The sequence below is a fragment of the Lagenorhynchus albirostris genome, chromosome 4, assembly GCF_949774975.1.
Source record: "Lagenorhynchus albirostris chromosome 4, mLagAlb1.1, whole genome shotgun sequence".
NCBI classification, from domain to species: Eukaryota; Metazoa; Chordata; class Mammalia; order Artiodactyla; family Delphinidae; genus Lagenorhynchus; species Lagenorhynchus albirostris.
Genome location: NC_083098.1, coordinates 38,577,999 through 38,605,778, shown reverse-complemented (window position 1 = coordinate 38,605,778; position 27,780 = coordinate 38,577,999). Strand labels below are relative to the sequence as shown.

Here is a 27,780-nt window from a genome sequence, read left to right as displayed (position 1 = left end):
GAGTGAAAATTTTTATAATACTGTTTTAATTCATTCTCATACTCATTAGATTTCATATTTCAAAACAAACCTTTAGGGCTTCCCTGGTGATGCAGTGGTTGAGAGTCCGCCTGCCGATGCAGGGGACATGGGTTAGTGCCCCGGTCTGGGAAGATCCCACATGCCGCAGAGCGGCTGGGCCCGTGAGCCAAGGCCGCTGAGCCTGTGCGTCCAGAGACTGTGCTCCGCAACGGGAGAGGCCACAACAGTGAGAGGCCCGCGTACCGCAAAAAAAAAAAACACCTTTATCTTAGTATCTCATTATTTAAGAGATAATCTTCTTTGAAGGCAGCAGAGTTATGACAGTCTAAGAAAAGCAGGACAAAAACAGTGTATGAACATTTAGCAAAGAACTGTTTTCAGATATTTAAGAAACTATGCTACACACCCATATATTTATGTGTTACATGTCTATATCTATCTTTCTCTCTAACACTGCATGAGAACAGGGGGAATGGCATTAAATATAACACCTGTTTCAGAGTGGCTCACCTGCTCACAGACACACATATAAACAAATTAAAAGCAAGGAAAGGGAAAATAAAGAATATTGAGTATTTACTATATACCAGACACTGTCCTAGGCGCTTTGGATAAATTAATTCATTTAATCTTCAAAATAACTCTCCTCTTACTTCCTTTAGCAGATAAGGAAACAGAGGCTCAGAGAGGTAAAATTCCAAAGTCATACAGCTAGTAAGTGGCTTAGTTATTCATTCAACAAGTGGCTGGGTGGAGCTTTAAACTTTTTTCTCATATACTACACTACTGTCAAATTGAAGGAAAGAAAGCATATGTATCTTCAATATATATTAGATAGAAATAAACCAAATTTTCTGTGCTGTAGTTTTGTCTTTTGTTGTTTCACAAAATAAAGCAAGAATGTTGCCCACACATGCAAATTCTAAAAGCTGGAGTTCCTAGGGCATTTCCTCCCTAGAAAGGATCTCAACCATTCCACAACTTTAAATACCATCTGTATATCTCCTCTTAAACCTCTGAGCTCCAGGACTGCATAACTGTCTGCCACCTGACATGTCCACCAAATGACTTGCAGACATCACAAAATTAACATTGTCAAAAAAATAAACCCAATTTTCCTTCTCACTGAGCTCCAATCTCATTTAAGGATATTACCATTCACTGGTCTGCTGAAGCCAAAAACCTGAGTATTGTCCAAACTTTCCTTCTCCCTCACACTCCATGTTAAGTCCCACTGGTTCTACCTACAAACTAGACCTCAAACCCATCCTCTTCTCTCCCATCACTCTAGAACAAACCTCCATCATTGTTCATGTGGACTACTATCAATATAATGACCTCCTTACCATTTTCCCACTTCCCCTCTCTTCTCTTTTTTTGCAGGCAAAAAATCTTTCTTTGGGGGGCGAGGGGGTTAGCATAAATCATAACTTCAAAATCCTTCAATGGTTTTCAATATGCTGAATAAAATCCATATTGCTTATCATGGACTCTTAAACTAGATAATATGATCCCTTTCTACCCCTCAAACTTTCAAAATCTCTCTTGGATCACCTGCGTTGTAGGAAGCTGACTTCCGTGTCATGAGGATACCCAAGCAGCCCTATGGAGAGGGCCTGACCAACATCTTGATGACTACAGCCTCATGAGAGATTCCAACCCAGAACGACCCAGCTAAACCAATCCTGAATGGCTGACCTACAGAAACTATAAGATAATGAATGCTTGTTTATTTTTTTTAAGCTTTAGGGTAACATATCATAGCGATAGGTAACATTCATTCATTCATTCATTTATTCAATAAATATCAATCTGTGCCTATTATGTCCCAGTCACCAGGCCCCAAAGATACAGAGAACAAATAAGACACTATATGTATCACAGAGGGGATGAAATTAAAAAGGCTGGTAATAAGGTAAAAGTGCTTTTAATTAAAAGGTAACTAACAAGACTCTACTAGTATACCCAGCACATAATACCAGATTTCAAAAGAAGAGAGAGGAAGATGAGAAGTTGTTGCAGGAGGCAAGAATGGTTATGGGTATAAATATCTACACGTAAGGGGTGAGGAAAGCACAAGAGACAACACCTGAAGGCACTGGACATAAAAGCTCCAACTGGGTAAAGAAATGTGTGATATACCATACTCTGGGCTTTATCTAAAGGCAGTAGGGAGGCATTGAGAACTTCCAAAAGGAGAGTAAGAAAATTAGATTTGCATTCTACAAAGAGGACTCGGGCTGCAGTATGGAAAAGGGCTCCAAAGGAGCGCTTTCTAGTGAAGACAGTTAAGAGGAAATTGCAGGGACTTCCCTGGTGGTCCCGTGGCTGAGACTCCACGCTCCCAATGAAAGGGGCCCGGGCTCAATCCCTGGTCAGGGAACTAGATCCCACGTGCACGTCGCAACTAAAGATCCCGTATGCCGCAGCTAAGACCCGGCGCAGCCAAATAAATAAATAAATATTTTTAAAATTATTTAAAAAAGAGGAGATTGCAGCCATTCAGTTTAGGCAGGATGATGGCACTGAAAAATGTTAGCAACAAGAAAAAGTAGTAGGTGCAATCAATAGACATTAAAAAGGTACAAAAACAGAACTTTGGGATTATATTTGAAAGTAAATGTCATCAACATCTCAAAGCTCTAAAAAAGGAAAATTACAGTACTATAAAAATATTTTGAACAAATAAAAGAAAAATCTTAATTGGTATATATTGTATACCTTCTAAATTAATAAAAATCACCAGTACATTCTAAAAATGGAAATGAATTTTAAAATTATGACTGTCCAAAAAAAAGGAGGTATAAAGTCAATATGATGAAAGTGTAAGTGGTTCTGCATCATTCTAATTCACGTAACCTAAAATTTTAAGTCATTTATAACTGATAAGCCCAACTCTATATATTTCTAACATTTTTTTATTGCTGATATCAAGTACAGTTTTACTTTTTCCCCTTTTAAGATAAAAGGACTAAAAGGATATGGCATTACCTCTCCTTGAGTATGTGAGTCAGGTATGTCAGAATACAGCTCACTGTTCTTATTTGGCTCAAGAGTTCTATTTAGTTTTTCTAAGGCTGGACTCAAATTCTTCAGGACTTCAGTGCCCACAAATTTTCAACTTAGGAACTGGCTCAAAGCTATAAAGTAAGCTCCTCTAGGACAGAGATGATGACTTCAAAATTTTTCTATCCCCCACTGCATCTGGACCATAGTAGAAATTCAAAAATTATTTAGTGAATGGATTTGCCCTAAACTGTATACTAGCAGTCTGTTTGTACACACATACACACACACACACACACACACACACATGCACACAACTACTAAAATATTTACTGATGAAATGATGTTTGGGATTTCTTTCAAAATAATTCAGGGGTAGAATAAGTGTATGAGGATACAGATAGAACAAGACTGGCCATTATACAACTTCTAAAAAATTGTGAGACCTATTAGAAAAAAGTGAAAGTAATCAATTGAGTTATTGAGGAGGGGTATCTTTTTAATGTATGGGACAGAATTAATTACTTTATAACAAACTTTAAAGAGGTTAAATTTACTTTCTTAGAGGCTTTTGCTTTTAATTTATTGCCCAGTATTCTTGTTACAAAATATTTTTACTTCATGGTTCTAAATCCCAAATAATTTATTTAAGAACTATAGTTAAAATATTGGGGGGAATATTCTTTTAAGGGAAGGGGATACAAACCTACTCTGAAAAAAACTGATGAAAATAAAATTTGTATATCAACAGAGAAGGAAAATAACAGCTGATGTTCAAGTTTTCTAATCTTTGTTGCAGTCTGAAAGGACCAAAATTAAGTTGGATATTTGTAACATTAAAAAAAAAAAAAAGTCTAGGGCTTCCCTGATGGCGCAGTGGTTGAGAGTCCGCCTGCCGATGCAGGGGACACGGGTTCGTGCCCCGGTCCGGGAAGATCCCACATGCCGCGGAGTGGCTATGCCCGTGAGCCATGGCCGCTGAGCCAGCACGTCCGGAGCCTGTGCTCCGCAACGGGAGAGACCACAACAGAGAGAGGCCCGCGTGCCGGGGGGGGGGAAAAAAAAAAAAAAAAAAGCCTAATAAACAGTTATTTGGTTCTGGCTTAATAATTAAGAGTCATTACGAGTTCCTTATTGAAAATGTCCCTTACAAAATGCCAATATTTTCTTTTATGAAATTCCTGAAGAGTTTCATTAAGTAGATTACTTCCAGAACTAAAATAAAAGTGACATTTAACATGAAATTAAAGGATAACTTAATAGATTATGTGAATAATTGGTCTTTCCCATTCTTTTTATTCTTTCTGTGAGCAAATACAATTAACGTTTCATTTTTTGTCTTTATGCTTTTCCTTCTAATTTCCAAAGAAAGTGCAATATCAGTTAAATAACCCCAAATTTGCTTGCTTTAATATTAATTTTCCTGGTAACCTAAATCCAGCAGAACTCATTATAAAGTTGATATTTACAGTTCTTTTTGGAGTACTATCAATTAAATGAAACTATTAAGTGCAAAATTTAAAGATATATTAGAAACCTTTTAAAAGGCACACAAGAATGATAAGTCAGTTAAAAATAAAACATTTGATATAGTAATCAAAACAACATTGTTCTGGCATAAGTATGGACATATAGACCAATGGAATAGAACAGAGAGCCCCAAAATAAACTCTCACATATATGCCCATTTGATTTTCAACAAGGGGGCCAAGACCATTCAACAGGGAAAGGACTTAAAAAAAAAAAAAAAGTGATGGGAAAACTGGTAATCCACATGCAAAAAAAATTAAGTTGGACTCTTACCTTATACCACATACAAAAATAAACTTAAAATGGACCACAGACCTAATCTGAAAACTAAAACTATAAAATTCTTAGAAGAAAACATAAGAGCACTTTTTCATGACCTTGGATTTAGCAATTGTTTCTTAAATGACACCAAAACCACAGGCATCAAAAGGAAAAACAAATAAATTTGACTTCATCAAAGTTAAAAACTTTGTGCATCAAATGGCACTATCTAAAGAGTGAAAAGACAATCCACAGAAAGGAGAAATATCTGCAACTCACATCTTTGACTAGGGTTTAATATCCAGAATATATAAAGAACATCAGAAAGACAACCTAATTCGGGCTCCGCAACGGGAGAGACCACAACAGAGAGAGGCCCGCGTGCCGGAAAAAAAAAAAAAAGACAACCCAATTAAAAAATAGGACTTAAACAGGCATTTTACCAAAGAAGGTATACAGTCAATAAGCACATGAAAAAATGCTCAAAATCATTAGTTAGCAAGAAAATGCCCATCAAAACCACAATGAGATACTACTTCACATCCACTAGGATGGCTATTGTAAAAAAATAACAAGTTTTGGCAAAGATGTGGAGAAATTAGAATCCTTGTGTAGTGCTGGTGATAATGTAAAATGGTGCAGCCACCATGGAAAACAGTATGGCAGTTCCTCAAAAAATTAACCACAGAGTTACCACATGACCCAACAATCCCTCTCCTAGGGTGTGTGTGTGTGTGTGTGTGTGTGTGTGTGTGTGTGTGTGTGTGTGTGTGTGTGTGTGTGTGTGTGTGTGTGTGTGTGTGTGTGTGTGTGTGTGTGTGTGTGTGTGTGTGTGTGTGTGTGTGTGTGTATGTGTGTGTGTGTAGAAGAACTGAAAGCAGAGACTCTAACAGGTACTTGTGAGCCAACGTTCATAGCAGCAGATTTCACAATAGCAAAAGGTGGGAATAACCAAAGTGCTGTCAATAGATTAATGAATAAACAAAATGTGGTATATACATACAGTGGAAGATTACTGAGTCATAAAAAGGAATAAGGTTCTGATATATGCTACAACATGGATTGAACCTTGAAAACATACTAAGTGAAATAAGTCAGACACAAAAAGAAGGACAAATTTTGTATGATCACACTTATATAAAATATCTAGAATATGGACATTCATAGAGACAGAAATAGAGGTTACCAGGGGCCAAGAGAAAGGAGAATGGGGAATTATTGCCTAATAGATACAGAGTTTCTGTTTGGGATGATGAAAAAGCTCTGGAAATAGATAGTGGTGATGGTTAGACAACATTTGGAATATACATAATATCACTAAATTGTACACTTAAAAGTGGTTTAAATGGTAAATTTTAGGTTATGTATTTTACCAGAATTTTTTTAAATTAAAGCATTTAAGATTCAATATTATTCGTGAAACACAAAATTTAATTACACCTAAGCCTATTACAACAAAAATTTCAGATCAAGAAAAACTGATGCAGTACTACCTTCAAGATATATAGCCAACATTAATATCAAGCATCCAACTCCACTGGCCATACTAAAAAAGAAGCTTATAAATTAACCCAAAGAAACACATTCTTGTTTTTATAGAAAGAACCTGGCATTCAAGACAAGCTAAACTCAGAAATACTGCATGGAAATAAAAGCTAAGTTCATTGCAGGCTTGAAGTCTTTAGTTGTCTATTTTCACTTTGTTTCTATTTACACATGGACAACTCTCTCTTTAAACTTGGTTAAAAATGGGACTCCCAAGAAAAAATATGTGCATGTAAATTTTTAATAATCAAAACTATATAATTTCTTGGTAGTAGAAACTTTTTTTTTTTAAGATTTAATTTTACTTATTTTTGGCTGCGTTGGGTCTTTGTTGCTCCATGTGGGCTTTCTCTAGTTGTGGCGAGGGGGGGCTACTCTGCATTGCGGTGCGCAGGCTTCTCATTGTGGTGGCTTCTCTTATTGCAGAGCACAGGCTCTAGGTGTGCAGGCTTCAGTAGTTGTGGCACGCAGGCTCAGCAGTTGTGGTGCACGGACTTAGATGCTCCGCGGCATGTGGGATCTTCCCAGACCAGGGCTTGGACCCATGTCCCCTGCACTGGCAGGCGGATTCTTAACCACTGCACCACCAGGGAAGTCCAGTAGTAGAAACTTTAAGTGTGCAAACCTCAATTAACAGAAACTAGGAGAAAAGGTCTTACATGCTTTTGGCAAGCAGCACAAAAGCAATCACTTAACATGCTATTTTCTAATAAGGAATGCTACTATTTTCCAAAAACTAATAAAGAATTTGTTTCATAATAAAGTAAATCTTGAAATTCCATTTGATGTTCCTAATTCACAAAAGTAGAGCCTGTCATATATTTAGGGGTAGATATTAATCATAAAAATGTTTTAATATCATGTTGGATAGGATAAAAAGACCACCTTTTTGTGGACAAGCTGTAATTTTAGAAGAGGGATGAAAAACATCACAAACTAATGCAAAACAGAAAGACAAAAAGGACAAGTCAAGAAATGCAAAATACAAGCAAAAGATAACATTTAGTCCATAGAGGCAAGTTCACAGAAATGGGCAGAGGAAAAACAGTGAATACAGACATATGCAGCAACATTCCCCTGTGATTATTATCAGTCCTCTTCATCCACTTCTTGCCAGAAAGCCTTCTGTCTTGCCATGCTCACTATCATTGTTATCCTCAGTGAAAAAAAGAAACCAAATGTGGACTTTACTTATGCAAATTATTTACAGTCATTAGATGAAGAATTTACTGATTTTCCTTCCTGCCTCTGTTAAAGTATTTTTAAAAGAAAAGTGATATTCTCAGAATATGATTACTTGCAAGTGACTATTTGGCTTCTATCTGAGAAGATAAAGCTATTCTAAAACTCTAAAGCTGTAATTCAACTGGGTTTTGATGTATCAAGAATGTTGTGCCAAATAGGATACAGGCCCTTAAACTAAAATGAAATGAAGAATCCCAGAGCTTTTGTGATCTCCAGGCATTCTCTGACACTAATCATTGCCTCTCGATAAACTGAAAATGAATATACTGAATTAATAAAACAATTTCCATGGAGGCTATCAAATGAAAACAATATAATTTCAGTTTAAAATAACTGCAGTACAAAGAAAATTCCATTAAGCAAGTTAGAATTTTTGAGTGTTTTCTGTGCTATGTTTAGATTCTAGTAGCAAATTTCTGTAGGTTATCTTCTTAGATGCACTGATAAAAGATATTTGCTGGTTCTACTCTAATAACATTGAACCACGAAAAACATAAATACACTATATATGTAAATATATATGTACACAGTAAACAGTGTTTACTTTGACCTGAAATAAGAGATATAACTTTAAATGCATCCGTCAAGCGGACCTCTCTTGAGTTACTCCACTGATCCATGGCAACATTACTACTCTCTGACTTACTATCTTTCTCAACTTTTTTCTATACAATTCAGATCTGTGGAGATGGTGGAGGTACAGAAGCCTGAAAGAGGTCAGGTCTGGTGTCAAGATCATTGAAAAGAGGCCAGAGAGCTTGGGAGGCCAGTTGGCCAAAGCCTACTAAGCTAGTCCAAACTTTCCTCTTTACAAAGATAATTCACAATAACTGAAAACCTATAAATCTAGATCATTTGGCCCAGTAGCTTTAAAAGCTATACTGAAGCTATATGATAGGTATATATAAGTGTTCATTATATGGATGTTTAAAATCTTCTGTAATAAAAAGTTAAAAGTAAAATAAATATATTGGCATATTCTATGTATGAAATACCAGATTATTATTATTATGGTTCGGGCTTTAAAATGTAAAATTGTGAGTCAGTGAGAAACAGGGCACAGAGAATTATCTCTGTTTCTCTGGTATAGATTACTACCTCATTTCTTCACTGTGAAATACACCAAATTCATTATGTTTTCTAACTAAAACTCAAAAATGCCAGGGCAATAGAAGAAATCAATTATAAATTTGACTATATAAAATTTGTTTTTAATCTTTGAATGGCAAAAAAACACCATAAGCAAAGTCGAAAGACAAATGAAAACACCGGGAGATATATTTCCAAATATACATTACAGGTAAAGAACTAATATCCCTAATATACGAAGACCTTAATAACTGAAGGAAAAAAAGACCAAAAATCTTAGCAAAAAATGGAAAAAGACATGTATAAATGTCCCCATATATCTATATATGGCTCTTACAGATCTGAAAGATATAAACTCAACTCACAGGAAAAATACACATTAAAACTATACTGAGATACTATTTCTTTGCCCTTCAGATTGGCAAAACTCAAAGGCTTGACAATATACTCTCTTGGTAAGGCTGTGGAAAAATAGGCAGTCTCATATACATTGCTGGTGGGAATGCAAAACAGTACAACAGCAGTGAAAGGGAATTTGGTGACATCTAGTAAAACTACATACATATCCATTTTACCCTTTGACCCAATAAACCCGCTCCTATATTAATCCTGAAGATACACCTCCAACAACAGAAAAAGACATATGCACAAGGTTATTCACTGCAGCACTCTAAAGTTGCAAAATATTACCTGGATAGCCAAACACAGAAGACAGGATGAATAAACTGGCAAACATACACAGAAGAATGATGGCAATCTCTATGAATTGATATGGAGGGATTTCCAGGGTATATTTTTCAGTGAAAATCACTACGTGCCCAAGTACTTATATAGACAGTATGCTACCTTTTGTGTTAGAAAAAAGTGAAATAAGAAAACATAGAGCTTCCCTGGTGGTGCAATGGTTAAGAATCTGCCTGCCAATGCAGGGGACACGGGTTCGAGCCCTGGTCCGGGAAGATCCCACATGCTGTGGAGCAACAAAGCCCGTGTGCCACAACTACTGAGCCTGCATGCCTAGAGCCCGTGCTCCACAACGAAGAGTAGCCCCCGCTCGCCGCAACTAGAGAAAGCCCGCGTGCAGCAACAAAGTCCCAATGCAGCCAAAAATAAATAAGTAAAATAAATTTATTAAAAAAAAACCATATCTGCTCATCATTACCAAAAGAAAAATCAGAAGGATAAACAAGAAACCAATGAATGTTTTACCTACAAAAATGGAGTGTTGCTTTTGTTTTGTTTTTGTAGTGGTATAGATGAAATAATTCTGAAATTATTTTAGGTGATACTCATTTAGAGCAAATGCGTAAGAATGTTGGTACTGTTAGGAGCCCATGTTCTCACTACAGAACAAGGGAGAATTGGAGAAATCAGTGTGAATTCATATTCTAAAATATACATCCAGGTTCAAACATACATCCATGAGCATATGCATGCAAATGTGTATATACATACGTACGTGTGTACATATAAAGACATATTTTCTAGCTCTGTCCCCTCACAGGGCTCAGAAGTAAATACATCAAGTAGCAATGTACATACTGTGTGTCCAGATCTTGGTTCCTACTGTCATTCCCCATTCCCCACTCAAAGGGGCCAGGGCTTCTAGGAGAAATGACTGACTCTAGGCTAGGCAGAGAAGATAAACAATGAGTTGTCTTATAAATGATGAAAATAATGAAGTGATTAAGAAAAAGTGATGGGGGCATGAAAAACAAAAGGAGGCAGCATGAAAAGAAGAGGTCCCACTGGTGAGATCTGAGAAAATTTGAAGGCCAAAATATTTAAGGACAGTAATGAATTATTAATCATCAGGGAAAAAATAGGAATCCATGAGTTTAATAACTAATAATATATATAGAAAAATAAAAGGGCTCTTATTACAGTAGGATGCTGAGTAATGACTGGTAAAAGTAGGAGTTCTGGAGTTAGAAAAAACCATTTTAGAACCATGGTTCAAGCAAGCTATCATCAATGGATCCTACATATAGTGGATGACATTTTGATGAAGAGTGGGTTTAATTGTCTTAAAGTATCTCCTCACGGATTGCTTATTAGTTGTAAGGGAGGAGAGTAACACAGTGGAGAAATCAGACAATGAAACAGGTGGTCAAATTTTATATCACAAATAAACAGCAGATGGACATTGAAAGAATACACATATATGCATATGTATTTATAAATATATACACAGAAACATTCATTTACAAAGTGAATAATAAAGCATTTGAGGACAAATGGTTAGCAATAGGTGAATCTGGAGTGAGGGTACATCGATGTTCTTTATATTATTTTTGTAACTTTTCTGTAAGTTTGAAATTATTTCCCCCTAAAATCATTATGTTCAAAATCTAACATTATTTTTCTCCCTAAATTCTATTTTTTTAGATTAAACTTTATTTATTTATTTTTGGCTGAGTTGGGTCTTTGTTGCTGGGTGCCGTCTTTCTCTAGTTGCCGCGAGCGGGGGCTACTCTTGTTGCGGTGCACGGGCTTCTCATTGTGGTGGCTTCTCTTGTTGCAGAGCACAGGCTCTAGGCGCATGGGTTTCAGCAGTTGTGGCACGTGGGCTCTAGAGCACAGGCTCAGTAGTTGTGGCGCACGGGCTTAGCTGCTCGGCGTTACGTGGGATCTTCCCAGACCAGGGATCGAACCTGTGTCCCCTGAATTGGCAGGCCAATTCTCAACCACTGCGCCACCAGGGAAGTCCACTAAATTCTATTTTTTCTTCTATAATTTCTACATAGCGGAACAGGACCACTGTCAACCAGTCATCCAGCTAGAAACTTGGCAGTTAACCTAGATTACCCAAGGGTTTCAATTCATTTCTTTCCTTTCTTTCAACTCCCAAACCCAAAGGGACATATCCTAAGGGACTATCTTGTATATCTGTCCTGTTTTCTCCAATCATACCAAACTGGTTCAGGTCCTAATCATTTAGCATTTCTCCTCTGATTTACTGTTACAATCTACTAATGATCACCCTTTCTCCAGCCTTGGCTCTAAATCTCTCTAACCACCGCTACAGAGTGCCCTTTCCCACATGAAACCTGATCATGTCAGTCTCTATATTTCTCAACTGGTACTGAACATCGGCAGGAAAGAATGCACTGGGTCAACTTAAAAATCCCAATATTGATAAAATACACTGCTTTGGATCTTGAGATCCAAATAAGCAAAAATGATTGCCCAGAGCCTTAAGAGCTAGTCTAACATAATTGTAAACTTAGTCATGAAACAACTGCAAGAGCCATCTTGGACCCAATCCTAAAGCAATTGCTATTGAGCAATATATTCAGTGCCCGTTTTACACAAATAACATGAGGTGGGACCTCTGGAAAAAGAGGTCATTAAAAGGAAAGAATGGAAAGAAAAGGTAGGGAATAGAAGGGAGGAAGGGTCAAGTATTGAAAAGTGAGCAGGGAAAAATAGAGAAGGTAACAGAAAGAAAGGGAAAAGAAAAAAAAATCTATTCTCTAGGATTTCAGGATAAAACATAGATCTGTCTCATGGTAAGATGTCAACCTTTTGAGAATTAACTAGCCCTCTTAATTGTTACTAATGGAACAATTTCTTTATGAAATTCTACGTTCTTTATGAACAGTTGACATTTTATCAGAAGTTACTTGAGAGCAGTATTATTCATAATCAAAGTATATTCTACAAGCACTGAAAAGTATAAGCAGTTCAAGGAATCAATATAGACCCATATACTATATAAAACTATATACATATATAATATATATGCATATATTATATACAAAAGCTATGAAATATATATTTGTATCTCAATTCTAGGATCCCACTTTTATACCCATATTGTAGATTTTAGATATCAGTAATAGATTCAAATAATTTTCATGTGGCACTTTAAGCCTCACAATAAAGATAAATAAAACATTTTATTTTATAAATATAAAATTTCTTTATATTTTGTACTAAGAATATAAAAAAAGATAGCAAATATATATTAAAGAGTTCATTAAACAATTTAGTTCCTCAGGGCAAAAATCTTACTTCTTATAGCTTTTTTCCAGTTTATAGAAATTATCATCCTCTTTTCCTAGAACTGAACGTTTTTATGAAACTGTACTTTTAGGCAGTGAAAACAAAATCAAAAGGAAGAAAACTAAATATAAGTACTGAAGATTAAATAAGTCTTGGCATGGTCTGCTCTCCCCACAAAAATTTTGTTTTCATCACCATATTTACTCTTTCAGTAACAAGTAACATTTGTCCTTCAAACTTTAATTTAAAAATCTTGGGACTTCCCTGGAGATCCAGTGGTTGAGAATCCGCGCTTCCGGACTTCCTTGGTGGCGCAGTGGTTGCACGTCCGCCTGCCGATGCAGGGGACACGGGTTCGTGCCCTGGTCCGGGAAGATCCCACATGCCGCGGAGCGGCTGGGCCCGTGAGCCATGGCCGCTGAGCCTGCACGTCCGGAGCCTGTGCTCCGCAACGGAAGAGGCCACAACAGTGAGAGGACCGCGTACTGGAAAAAAAAAAAAAAAAAAGAATCCGAGCTTTCGATGCAGAGGGCGTGGGTTCGATCCCTGGTCGGGGAACTATGATCCCACAGGCCGTGCGGTGTGGTGAAAAAAATAATAATAAAAAAAATTTTTAATAAAAATCTTAACTGTGCATGCGTGTGGAGGGGGTGGGATGGTGGGGGGAGAGAGAGACAGACAGAGAAGTAATACCAAAGGTCAATTCAGTTGACAGATGGTCTCTTTTGCTTGGATTTCTATAGGTCTAAGCATGTAAATATACTGTCCAATAGTACAGTAAAAACTTTTATATGCCACAAAGTTGTTTAATTTACTCTCCATACATATTGCTTAAAGAATTAAATGACAGTTGGGGCTTCCCTGGTGGCGCAGTGGTTGAGAGTCCACCTGCCAATGCTGGGGACACGGGTTCGTGCCCTGGTCCGGGAAGATCCCACATGCCGCGGAGCGGCTGGGCCCGTGAGCCATGGCCGCTGAGCCTGCGCATCCAGAGCCTGTGCTCCGCAACGGGAGAGGCCTCAACAGTGAGAGGCTCGCGTACCGCAAAAAAAAAAAAAAAAAAAAAAAGCTTTCCTTCAACCAACTCTGGCCGAAAAAGGAAGCCCTTTTTCCAGAACGCCCACTTAGATACAGCAAAGCACAGGATAATCTACTGATGTCAGAGGAAGGTAAAAAATCTTTAAAAGATTTTTTTTAATTATAAAAGATTTAAAAAATAAAACAAATAGTAACTGCTCTCATAAAGTATGAATTCTGATTGGTTCAGAGGTAACTACAAAAATTCACTCATCTGGGGTTTTTTGGACTAGGCAATGATACAGTTAAGAAAGAGCTAGGGATACCATAAGGAGAAAAACAGCTTCCTACAAAACATGTGGTTAAGACCAAATATAAAAGAACCAACTGAAAGGTCAAAAAGTATGTGGAAGGAAACAAGGAAAGGAAGGGAAGGAAGATGGAAGGAAGAGAGAACAGACTATGACAAATAATTTCAGCTATCTGGAAGAGGAAAGAACCAAAATATCCTAATCTGTATTTAAAGACCCAAAATGATTATGTAAAAAATTAAAAAGCAAACAATTAAATCAACTTAAATTAAAAGGACCTGTACTTCCTTCCCTATACATTTTGAAATCAAATAATTCTTTAACTCACCTTCTGCTTCAGCATATAGACATATTCACGACAATCCTTCATTCAGTCAAGAGATACTGAATCTTTACTTTCAAAATATGATTCTGGGTTAGGCTTTTTAAAGCTCCTCCCCGACTACACACAAAGAAGATAATAAAACAGCTTTAGAGCTTATATTTCAGAATCCCCTCCCCCATTCCCTTTCTTTCTATATCATGTATGTTGTATAACACTTTCCATTTACAAGCTCTTAGGAGAGCAGCGGTCTTCTTTGTTTTCATTTATATAAAGCACACACACAACAAAAATGTCCTCAGGCAAAGATAGAGCTGATGTTTGACCAAATTAGGAGCTAATGTACCTGAGCCAGAAACTTCCTCCTAAATTCCCTATTTCCCCCAACTTAGGCATAGATCCTATTTCTAAACGGAGGAGTTTAGCTTTCTTAGGATGCTACGAAGCAGCCACAGTCATCTCACAACCAGATTAATATACTTAAAGATACCTTTTAGTAGAGGTCTTCATAAAACTGAGGTGCAAGGGACATTCCTACCACTGGGAACACAAGACCCAAAGGATATATCCTTTGTAAGACTAGGAAAAAAACAGGCACACCTTCTCCCACTCTTTTTCCCCAGGTCAAAACAAAACAAAACAAAACAAAAACCGGAACAGAGTGGCTAACAGTTAAAGTTTAAAAAGAAAATGAAAATGAAAAGCTGACATCCTAGTGTTTCCAATTTTTTTAAAAAACTGTTGTTAGTGACTACAAAATCTCTCCTCAGACCTACAGCAAAAACAGCACACTTACCTGCTCCATTCCCTTTTTCTCCCCCCTTTTAAGTCAATAATTTTGGTGATGGCTCTAAACTCATAACCTTTTATGTAAACTCTATTCTACTTTTCAAAAATAAAGTCTATATGCTAATAAAATATGTAATCAATCAACTGAATACTAAGGGTTATATATTATCATTAACATGACATCATTTTGCTTATATTCTATCCTTCAAAAACATAAGTAAAAATGACTTAAGGCCGATGCTTGTAACAAGAAATGGCAGCTAACATGAATTTAGCTTTTACTTACTATGTGCCAGACACAATATTAAGCACTTTACAAGCATTATCTCATTTAACTCTTATGAACGTCCATTAAATACTATCAATAAACCCATCTAACAGATGAGGACATAAGAAATTAAGAAATTTATACTAGGGCAAACAGCTGTACGCAATGACACCAAGATTTAAACCAGGAAGTATGACTAAGTTTGGAAACTGAACCTTAATACATATTACACACTGCAGTTATCCCCTCTTATATCTACTTTTAATATTTTATACAGTTTTTTAACATATTGTCAATAAAGACTGATGCATAATTTGACCTCAAAACAAGAGCCAAATAAGTGATATTCAGGATCAAAATCAACTCAATTATATAGTCATAGAAACGGTAAGCTCTAGACAATAAACCAAAAGTCTAAGGAAAAAAAAAAGAAAAAAGTTTCACAACATGGGTTAAAGTATGATTAAAATGATTCATATTTTTAAGTCGCAAACTTTAAGTATTATTTCTTAAAATAAAGAAAAATTGCATTAAATTTTTAAATCTCAATTCTCCAATTTGTAGTGCTACTTTACTTTTCAACTTATTTTTTCTGATTATAAAAACCTTTTAAATCTTGTAATTTAAGCTTCACATTAAGTACATCTGCACTTTTTATACTGCACTGAGTTCCCTTCTTTGAACTTTTTAAACTCTCTTAATATATGTTTCTAGAAAGAATACATTCTACAGACTTTCATTTGTGGGTAATAGTTTTCTAAATGACAAAAAATGCTATACTATTTTTCTCATATATAGTCTAAAGCCCAAAATCTAGTCATAAATCTATTCCCAGAAGTTTTCAAACAAGGGAGTAAATTATAAACAAAACTCTTAGCTCAATATCCTCGTAATGCAAAATACTAAGAGTTTAAGTTTAAAACTTCCTCTTTGCCATATCAATGCAACATTGCTTTTTTTCTACGAAAAACCATTACCATTTGTTCAACTATAAGAATGAATTCCCCAGTCCACTCTATGTGTGTCAAAAGGAAGTTTTAAATCAAAAATTTTGTATGGTTTCTATTAAACTACATTCCCCTAACAAGTATAAAGGGATATCACATAGAAATTCTATTGAATTCATACTCATTTAATTTCTGTACAGTATGAGAGAACTTTGAGTTCCAAACCTACTGAGATTTAAAAATAAGTCTCATCATTTCTAATAATAACTAAAATGTATGATATATATTTATAGTAATTCACAAATAATTATAATTTTAAAACTCCTTATAAAATTCAGTCATGTAATCAGATGCTTTAGAAGTACATGCTCAATCTACCCTAAAGGAGTTAAGACAATCTTTTCTCAATGAATTTGAGATTTTCTTAGACTAAATTTACTAAAACACTGTTATTCCATGTGCTAAACACACACACACACACACACACACACACACACACACACACACACACCCATTAGATTAACTTATATAGATAATGCCAACTAGGTCAAATCTTGTTTCCAGAAACACAACTATACCGCCTTCCAAAACAAAGATTACAAAAATGAATCCATAACACTTTCCAATTATCTTTCCATCAATACAAATATTGAGAACTACTAGCTGGTAAATGAAGTATACATGATTGTGCCACTATATTCTGTAAAAGTAACTGTAATTGGGCATTTCCCTTAGCCAATTTGGTATACTAAATATCTTCACAAATGTCTGATAATTTCTCACACTTTATAACTTAGTTGTAGAAAGTGACCACAGAAAAGCTGATAAAATTAAAGTACTCAATAACCTACGACCCTTGCTCTTAACTATTTTAGGGAAACGAGGGTAGGCCTTTGGATATTTTATGAGAAATACCAGGTTTTACTCAGCAAAGTGAAAATTCAGGTACCACTTGAAGAATTCTACATAGGATTAAAAAAATAACAAATTTGATGAAATGGAACAAAATTAACTCCTCTTTGCTTTAAAAAAAAGGAAATGATAAGAGATTTTTCCTTTTTTTAAGGGTGAGGGGGTACTTTCTGATTACAAAGCTATATGGCACAAAAGTGATAAACTTCTGCTTAGAGTTTAAGACTAAAGCTTCCTGAATATTAAATAATTTATATATTTTTCCACTTAGCATATTTTCTTCTTTCTTCATTCTTATAGTCTACGTAGGGAGCTTCAAAATGGCTTCCAATAACCTCCCCTCCTGGGATACACATCCCCGTGTAAGTGTGTACTGGACCTCTCCTTAAGTGTGGACTGGACCTAATGACTCACTCCTAGTGAATGGAATAGGGAAAGAGTGATGGGTTGCCACTTCCAAGACTACACTACAAAAACCAAAGGCTCACACAGCAAGGACTAGTAGGTTGCTGGCAAACAGCCAACATGAGGAACTGGGGCCTTCGGCCCGACAACCAGTGAGGAACTAAGTACTGCCAACAAGCATGTGAGTGAACTGCAGGCAGATCCCCCTCTAGGATTTTCAGATGAGACCAGCCCTGGCGGACGTGTCAAAGGTAGCTTTGCAAGAGACCCTGAGCCAGAGGACCCAGCAAACGGCACCCAGATTCTTGACCACAAGAACTGTGAGATAATGTTTGTTGTTTTAAGTCACTAACTTTTGGGGTAATCTGTTATGTAGTGCTATGGCTTGAACTGTGTCCTGCTCAAAATTCATATGTTGAAGTCCTAACCCCCAGCACCTCAGAATGTGACCTTATTTGGAGACATGACCTTTACAGGGGTAATCAAGTTAAACTGAGCTCATTAGGGTGGGCCCTAATCCAATATGACTGGTATCCTTATAAAAAGGAGAAATTTGAACAAAGAGACAGACACACATAAAGGGAAGACAATGCGAAGAGCTATGGAGAAAACGTGGCCATCTATAGGTCAAGGAAAGAGGCCTGGAACAGATCCTTCCCTCATAGATCTCAGAAGCAACCAATCCTGCTGACACTTTGATTTCAGACTTCTAGCCTCCAGACTGTGAGACAATAAATTTCTGCTGTTTAAGCCATTCAGTTTGTGGTAATTTGTTGTGACAACCTTAACAAATTAATACATGTAGCAAAAAGAACTAATACATACACTGAATTCAAAATGACTTTTATTGGCAATACCAAAATTAGCCTCAATGCAGGACTCAAGTAGATGAACAAAGCCTCTAAGTCTTTATACTGAAAAAAGACATAAGGTTGTATCAGAAAATCTTAGACCACAGATTTTTTTTTTTAAGTTAGCTGGGACTCCTGCAATCATATAATGTAATTGACTCATTTCAAAAATTGACGCTGCTGCTGCTGATGCACCAGGAATTGTTTTGAACACTTAACATATATTAATTCCTCACAAGAACCCTCTGGGGCACCACTATCATCAATTCCATTTTTAAGATGAAGAAACTGGTGTCCAGGAGTTAAGGACACAGCTGATAAGGAGCCAGGATTTAGTAAACCGAGCTACACAGAGAATAAGTGATTTATCCAAAATCATAGTTAGTAGTTGAGGTGGGACTAAGCCTAATGGTCCTTTCTTCTACCTTCAAATCTTTTCTCGAAAAAGGCAAATAGAAAGGCTTTTCTTTTACTTGCTGTATTCAATCTTTGTAACACTGCTACCTTAGAAGTATATATTTGACTATCTACCTGCCCTCCTCCTCTACCTACATAGTTACTCATTTTCTTCCACTCCCTGAAACCTAAAACACTACCTTTCAATTCCTAATACTTTTCTTGCATCTAGGTTAATCATTTTTATATACTAGAACACAAGATTTCACTTCCACACAGTTTGGAAAAACAGCTTTAGCTTAACATTTAGAAAAACACCTTTAGCTTAACAAATACACCTGGAAGGAGTAATACTATATTATTGGTCATCTGCATTTTACTAGGAGTAAGTCAGATCCTTTTCAGAGAACAGGTCTTGAAACAAACATGGCAAGACAGCCACTGCAAACTTGTGCAGGGAATCAGAGTTTTTTTCTGGAATATTTGGGATTAGGTACTTAAGAGTAAGCCTTTCTCTGGGAGTCTGAATTAGAAGATATAAATCATGGGCAGTGGTGGCAACCACGCTTCCCATGACAAAGAATGGAAACATGGAGAAAGCCAAAGAGAGTGAGACATGCACAGGAGAGGCATGCCACTGAGAGCTTGAGAGAGACCTGACTACATTTGATTCCTGGGTTCTCCTTGCACAGCCCAGCTGCATTTCTGCCCAGGATCCTTTGGTGTGCCCAAAAGGCTGATAACTTCCCCTTTCTGCTTAAGCTAATTTGAACTGAGTCACATGCAATCAATAGAGAACTAACATGGTCAAAAAGATACCCTCTCTACAGCTCAAGAACATTATCGAATGACTAGTAATTCAAAAAAAAAAGAGGAGAACAGAGCACTCCATGTAGTACCATGGCTACAAACAAAAGAACTGATTAACAGAAGCCAAGGTTTAAACAGCTATTTGGAAGACTTTCCAGACATTGGTGGAACAGGAAAAAGAAGTTGCAATTACAAAAGATTATACCCTCTATCTTCCATTTGGGATTTTTTAGTTCTTCTAGTTAAAAAAATCCCATCATCTATATACTTGCTAGGGGTGTGTAAATTATTACAACCACTTTAGAGATCAATTTGGAAATATCTAGAAAAGTTGAAAGTGCAGATTTCATACAACCCAGCAATCTTACTACTAGGTGGCTACTATGGACTGAACTGTGTTCCCCCAAAATTCATATGTTGAAGCCTTAACCCTCAACATGACTGTATCTGGAGATAGGGTCTTTAGTAGGCTATTAAGGTTAAATGAGGTCATAGGAGTGGGGCCCTAAACTGATATGATAAGAAGAGGTAAAGGGAGATCTCCCTCTCTTTCTCCTTTTCTTTGCCTTGTGAGGACAAAGCTAGACGGTGACCATCTACAGGTCAGAAGAGAGCTTGCACCAGAATCCAACCACACTGACACCCTGATCTTGGACTTCCAGCCTCTAGAATTGTTGAGAAAATAAATTTCTGTTGTTTAAAAATAAATAAACTTTTCAGTAACAATAGAGCAAAGTAAAATACTAAAACTCAGGCAACTAAGTAGCCATAGTACTCTCAAGTGCCTCACAACATAGTTCATTATTCAAACTAGTCACTCAAAGTTACTATAATACAATAAAGAGTTCCAAAGCCTGTGCTTACAACTAGATTTTTCCAGGAAAAAAAGGAAAAACTTTAATAACATGATTTTATTCTATGTAGGTGTCTACAATAAAAGTATGATGCTTTAAAGCCAGAACTGAAACTGAAATATATTCCAATATATCTTTTTTTTTTTTTTTTTGGGTGCAAAAAACTAAAAGCCATCCAGGAAAGGAGGTTTGTCTAGTTTACCCAGTCATCAGTGGTAAAGAAGGATTAAAACCCAGCCTTTCTGAGTCACAGTTCAGTTACAATGCAACGAGGCAGCAAAGATTATCATGATTCTGTTTCTGGCTTCTTGTTCAACAGACAAAACAATCCTAAAACTGACCTGATTCTATGTTCTGGGCTGGCATGAACCTGCGTAGAAACAATAGGAGTGGCAGGCACTTTCTTCCTGAAGCAGACGTGGAGAAGTATTATACCTGTGATGAAAGAAAAAAAAAAGAAAGCCCAGTTTATTTTCAGAATGTTTTTTATGAGTTGTTCATTTCCTACTAATTCTCTCTTTACCTCCTTATTTCTTGCCAATGGCTTCATACTGGAACACAAGACAACACTTTATTTAAGATAGATAAAATCTGCTATTCAAACTTCAAAGGAGAATATAGAGTCATTCAAAACTGATCTCTACAGACCATCTGGTTCAGCTTTTTTATTTTACTGGTGAGGAAGCCGAGACCAGGAATAGTTATGCAAAGAATCAACGACAACACAGTTATTTAGTGGCAGAGCCAGGTTCAGAACCTAATTCTTCCCACTCTAGTCCAGTATTCATCTGTACATCATAGATCACAATGTCTCTTTTTGGAGAACCAAATATGAGCAAAAAAGAAAAAAAAATCATGTTATTTCTCTAGGAGTAGTTGAAGATAAATGCGGTATAGAGCTGAATCGATATGTTCTAAGTTAAAATAAAAAATAGGGCTCCCCTGGTGGCGCAGTGGCTGGGAGTCCGCCTGCCGATGCAGGAGACGCGGGTTCGTGCCCCGGTCTGGGAGGATCCCGCATGCTGTGGAGCGGCTGGGCCCGTGGGCCATGGCCGCTGGGCCTGCGCGTCCGGAGCCTGTGCTCTGCCACGGGAGAGGCTGCAGCAGTGAGAGGCCGCGTACCGGAAGAAAAAAAAAAAAAAAAACAGTGCTTCCTCACTCAATGGTTATAATCCAACCTCGAGTTATTTAGCATGTCTCATATAGGATATTTAACTATTTCTTTTATTTACCATTCAATATTCCAAAATGAAAACACCAGCACACGAATGATGAGATATAGGTTCTGGTCTTTCTTAACTTTGCTCTTAACAAGTTCTATGCCCTTAATCAATTACTTCTTTGGTTCCAAAGCTCCTTTATTCAAAAATGAGGAGCTTGGGGACTTCCCTGGTGGCACAGTGGTTAAGAATCCGCCTGCCAATGCAGGGGCCATGAGTTCGATCTCTAGTCCAGGAAGATCCCACATGCCATGGAGCAACTAAGACTGTGTGCCACAACTACTGAGCCTGTGCTCTAGAGCCCACAAGCCACAACTACTGAAGCCCATGCACCTAGAGCCTGTGCTCCGCAGCAAGAAAAGCCACCTTAATGAGAAGCCCATGCACTGCAACCAAGAGTAGCCCCCACTTGCTGCAACTAGAGAAAGCCCATGTGCAGCAATGAAGACCCAATGCAGCCAAAAATTAATAAATAATTTTTTTTTAAAAAATGAGGAGCTTGGATTAATCCCCATGGGCTTTCTAAGTCTAAAAAGTTATGCCTAAGAATACATTCATCTTTTAACGACATTCTGCTTTTCTGATCAACTATTTGTTTTTGTCATATGTTTGTTAATCTCTGTAATCATGTTAGTACAATAGTTCAAACATCAATATTTGTTTTTGTCATGTTTGTTAATCTGATCAACTGATCAACTATTTGTTCTTGTCATATGTTTGTTAATCTCTGTGATCATATTAGTACAATAGTTCGAACATCAATAATATTGCCCTCAAATATACAGTTAGTTCTTATTCAAAAACCTAGTTTTGCAATAACCTAGTTTTGCTGTCTATCTCACTACTTATGAAAAAGTATTTTTAAAAATCTACCTCTGGTGGTCTTCCCTGGTGGCGCAGTGGTTAAGAGTCCGCCTGCCGATGCAGAGGACACGGGTTTGTGCCCCGGTCAGGTAAGATCCCACATGCCGCGGAGCGGCTGGGCCCATGAGCCATGGCCGCTGAGCCTGCACGTCCGGAACCTGTGCTCCGCAACGGTAGAGACCACAACAGTGAGAGGCCCGCGTACCGAAAAAAAAAAAAAAAAAAAAAAAAAGACTAGCTGATCATGGTTTGTGCCCCGGTCCGGGAAGATCCCACATGCCGTGGAGTGGCTGGGCCCGTGAGCCATGGCCACTGAGCCTGCGCGTCCGGAGCCTGTGCTCCGCAACGGGAGAGACCACAACAGTGAGAGGCCCGCATATCTCAAAAAAAAAAAAAAATTAGTTACAAATGATTACTGTTTTGGCCTTTCTCACCTTCTGAGATGACCCACACTCTGTCTGTGGAGTGTGTTTCTCTCTAAATAAATCCACTTCTTAAAAAAAAAAAAAAATCTACCTCTGGGACTTCCCTGGTGGTGCAGTGGTTAAGAATCCGCCTGCCAATGCAGGGGACACAGGTTCGAGCCCTGGTCCGGGAAGATCCCACATGCCACAGGGCAACTAAGGCTGTGCGCCACAGCTACTGAGCCTGCGCTCTAGAGCCCACAAGCCACAACAACTGAGTCCACGTGCCACAACTACTGAAGCCCGTGCACCTAGAGCCCGTGCTCTGCAACAAGAGAAGCCACTGCAATGAAAAGCCTGCGTGCTGCAACGAAGAGTAGTCTTAGCTCGCCACAACTAGAGAAAGCCCATGCACAGCAACGAAGATCAAATGCAGCCAAAACGATAAATAAATAAGTTTATTTAAAAAAGAAATCTACCTCTTAGGTGGTTTCTAAGAAAAATTCTGAACTATTTTCCCAAATCATTCATTCTGTTATTCAGCCAAGTTGTTATTGAGTGGCTTGTCAGATGGCAGACACATGCTTAATGAGATATAAGATTTTAAAACAAGATTCCTCTAGTGAAATTCTGAGTGATGTTTGGGATTCAACTGGCAGTGAGAAAGTAGGCAGAAATGATGACATGTCTCCTAAATCGTAACATCAGAATATACCTGCACTGTTTTTTTAATATATTAACTACCAACTTACGTAAAACATGTTGGTTGTCACCCAACACGAGAACCTAAATATAAGTTGCTGGTAATGTTTTACTGATTTGCTCTTCCCTGTCCTATACGCCACCTCTCTCATCTTCAGTCCTCTGTAATTGCTATCCTATGTTTTGTGTTTATCATTCCTCTGATTTTTAGAAAGCATATCACATATATACATATCCTTCAACAACACTTTCATTGTTTTTCATTCAATATTATGTTTTCAAGATGTATTCATGATACATATGCAACTAAATGTTGCATATAGTTGTAGTCCATTCATTTCAGGGCAGAATAACTCTACATTGTGTAAATACACCATGACTGAATTATTCATTCTCTTTATGATAGCACCTTATTTTCTCCCCAGGTTTTGTTTCGTTTTGCTATTATGAACATTACTGTTATGAAAGTTCTCATACACATCTGTTCCACATGTGCCAACGTTTCTCGTAAGTACTTGCCTAGGAGTTGAGGAATATATGTGTTTTCAATTTTTTCGTGAGGTCGCCAATTTTTCTTTTTCCCAAAGTGTGTTTAGCAATGTATAATCTCATCAGCACCAGGTAGTTCATATTGATCTACATGCTCTCCAACATTTAGTAATGCCAACTTCTTAATTTGGGGGTGTAAAACCATCTAACTGTAGTCTTAATTTGCATTTTTCTGTTGATTAATGATATTGAGCATTTCTTCAGGTTTACTGGCTAACTCATGTTTCCTCTTTTATGAAATGCCTCTTTATTTCTATTGGCCACTTCCTCCTTAGTTTTTTGCCCTTTACTTATTATTTCATAGAAATTATATATGTATTTTGGATGCTGATTATTTGGTTTTATCCATTTTGAATTACCAGGTACAGCCAAGTATTGAGATAAAGAAGCAGAAAGAGCAGAAAGCCAGACAGAACTGGAAACAGCAAGCTAGAATACCAATGCTTTTCTCAACCCATTTTTGTATTTTATTACAATCTACAGATGTCTTAAAGTACCAGAAATTTAAAATGGTGTATTACTGATCCTGTTTTGTAATCTTTTAATATAAATTTAGCCAAGGGCAAATGCTTTGATATGATTTCAGTGCATTCTAATTACAATATGCAATATAATATAATTTCAGGTATCCATTTTATACAAATCAAAATTTAAATCACATTTTAGACAGAGTTACATTTTGACTCTGACATTTTAAGTGTTTTTATTTCATGCTTTGGTTTGCTCCAATTGAGAATAAGTTAGCTTTATTGTCAAAACGTTGAGTATGAATGTATATGTACATAGGTATTAAAAACTGAATTTCAAAACTAAATTATATAAACAAGAACAAGAGACCTGCATTCCAGGCTTGGCTAGACAATTAGCTGTACCTCCTTGGCCTAACTATGTCTTTAAGTTGGTTTTCTTATACCTAACATGAAAATTGTGCTGGTAAATTCTAAGGACCTTTGAATCATACACTTTGAAGATCAATGAGAAAAAAATTTTTTTCCAGATATCCCCAAAAGAGTTTTAGGAATCTCTTCCCGAGTGTTAAGTAAACTGGAGAGAGTAACAAAAAGCTAAATATCTGAAAAACAAAAGTTAACAAGCAGGGCTATAGCCCTCCTATGGCTTCTCAGGACTCTTGGCAGATCACCTGATGAACAGCATCACACAGAAAAAAAAAATTGGAAGCCACATAAAATCCGACATCACTCTACAATGCTGGCGTTGACTCCTATGTACGCAATCAGAAAAGAACTTCCAGAACCACACTCACCCACTTACCTGAATCTGTACCCTTCTACTGTGCTTAAACTTTCTGAAACCACATCAAAGTCTAACTCTTTCACTTTAATACTAGATGTTATGTCCCTACTATTCAAGGAAATTGCTCTAGTAAGTCCCACTTCTCTTTCCTTTGTCATCAATTTCTTAATTTTGCCCTCCCAATAAAAGCAGAACCACTGGTGTGTGTGTGTGTGTGTGTGTGTGTGTGTATTTCCAATCATTAGAAAATAAACAACATCAGCAGCAAAGCTTTTGACCCCACACACCCCTCTAGATTATGGCCAATTTCTTTGATTCCCTCTTCAGTGAGAAGTCAGAAAAGAGTTGTCCTTACGGTCTTCAAGTATTCTTCAGTTCGAACTGAACATACTCCAATTAGACTTTTGATTCCGAACACAGCACTGAAACTCCAAAGTCACCAGTTACTTACATATATATTGTAAAATCCAAAAGCCAGTCAGATCTCATCTTTCTTGCCCTATCTGCAGCAATCGGCATGACTCATCAAGCCCTGATACACTTTCTTTACCTGGCTTCCAGAACAAAGACTCTCCTAGTTTCTCCTGGTTTCATCCTATCTCACTGGCCACTCCTCAGCTTCCTTTGCTTATTTCTCCTTTTCTCCATGATCGCTGAAGTTCAAGTTCCGACTCTTCTTTCTAACCCATCAGCAAATACTACTGGCTCTATATACAAAATATATCCAGAATCTGACTACTTCTCATCATCTACGTAGAAACTGTAGTAGTAACTATCATCTCTCACTAGGATTTTTTTCCATAGTTTAGTAACTGGCCTCCCAACTTCTACCCTTGCCCTATTTCAGCCCTTTTTCATCAAAGCAGCCACAGTGATCCTGATAATCTTACATAAATCATATAATGTAACATCTGTGCCCAAAATCTCCCAATGGCTTCTCATCTCATAAACGCCAAAATCTTTAAAACGGCAAAATAGAACCTACATAATTTAGCCCCCATTACCTCTGACCTCATTTCCTACTGACCTCCTTGCTATTCCTTATACAGGCTAGGCATACTTCTGCCTCAGAGCCTTTACACTTACTGTTCTCTCTGCCTCAAAGCTATTCTGAGATGATTATCTCCACCTGCCTCACTCCCTTGCTATCTTCAGATCTTTGCTCAAATGTCTGAGTTAACTCTTTCCTATTCGGTCTATTTTAAACTGTAACTATTCTGCTCCAAGCATCCCTAACACACTTCCCTGATTTATTTATCTCCAATGTTACTAATATTCGTTTATTTCACTTCTACTCCTGTTTGTGTATTTCCTCCCCCAAACACATAAAATCCACAAGGGCAAGAGCTTTGTTTTGTTTCCTGCTACATCTTCAATGCTTAGGAAGGGGTCCAGCACATAGTAGGCATTCAATAAACATTTTTTGAATGAAGAAATGAATAGTTACACTCTTAGGGCTAAATATGACAATCTTTCTGAGTTTACGAAAGAAAATAAATAATCAGGAGACAATAGCTAGATTCTTGATGTAAAAGAATCATTCTAATATTTCTTCAATAGTTAAGTGATAACAACAATAACTCAAAGACTTCAGTAGATGTTGTAGCCAATACTTCCATAAACTTTAAGTAACCACTATAATAAATGGTTCCCCGCCCCCCAACCCCCGCCAGATTAGGTTTTAGTCTCTGGCTGTCCACAGGGTGACATTTATTTCCCATCTGTTATCATATTCAACAATGGTTAGTTTGCAGAGCCGCAACACACATAGGAAAATATTATTAAAATGTTCATTCCAAACTTGTTCCAGATAAATAACTGAGCTCTTTATAAATAAAGAAAGTCTAAAAATAAAGGACAGATAGTTTTAAGTGTTTTAACTATTTTGTTTGGAAATAGTTTCAAACTTACAGAAAAGTTGCAAATATAAGAATACAAGAATCACCCTTATACTCAAAGTCACCAATTGTTAACGTTACCTTCTTTATTTTGTCATTTGTGCTCATAAACTTTCTTTCCCTTCACACAGACACACTTGAGCTGTCTTTTTTTTCCCTAAAGCAACTGAGGATAAATTATGTATATCATGGTTCTTTGAGCCTTTGCTTCAATGTGTATTTCCTTAGAGATATTCTCTTTCATAACCACAGTACAGTTATTGTCAGTAATTTGAACATTGCTACAATATTTGTATTTAAGA

At 37.1% G+C, this 27,780-nt stretch overlaps 1 protein-coding gene across 1 annotated transcript in view; it reads right to left on the bottom strand.

Annotated features, from left to right (window-relative positions):
- The window catches only part of WDFY3 (WD repeat and FYVE domain containing 3), a 264,325-nt gene that overhangs the window by 210,551 nt on the left and 25,994 nt on the right, over positions 1 to 27,780 (bottom strand). Inside the window, exons 2-5 of the mRNA XM_060147888.1 lie at positions 20,929 to 21,022; positions 14,362 to 14,475; positions 1,576 to 1,728; positions 71 to 346 (exon numbers count right to left, since the gene is read on the bottom strand). The gene's annotated coding sequence lies outside the window, so the exon portion shown is untranslated. The remainder of the gene's footprint in view (positions 1 to 70; positions 347 to 1,575; positions 1,729 to 14,361; positions 14,476 to 20,928; positions 21,023 to 27,780) is intronic.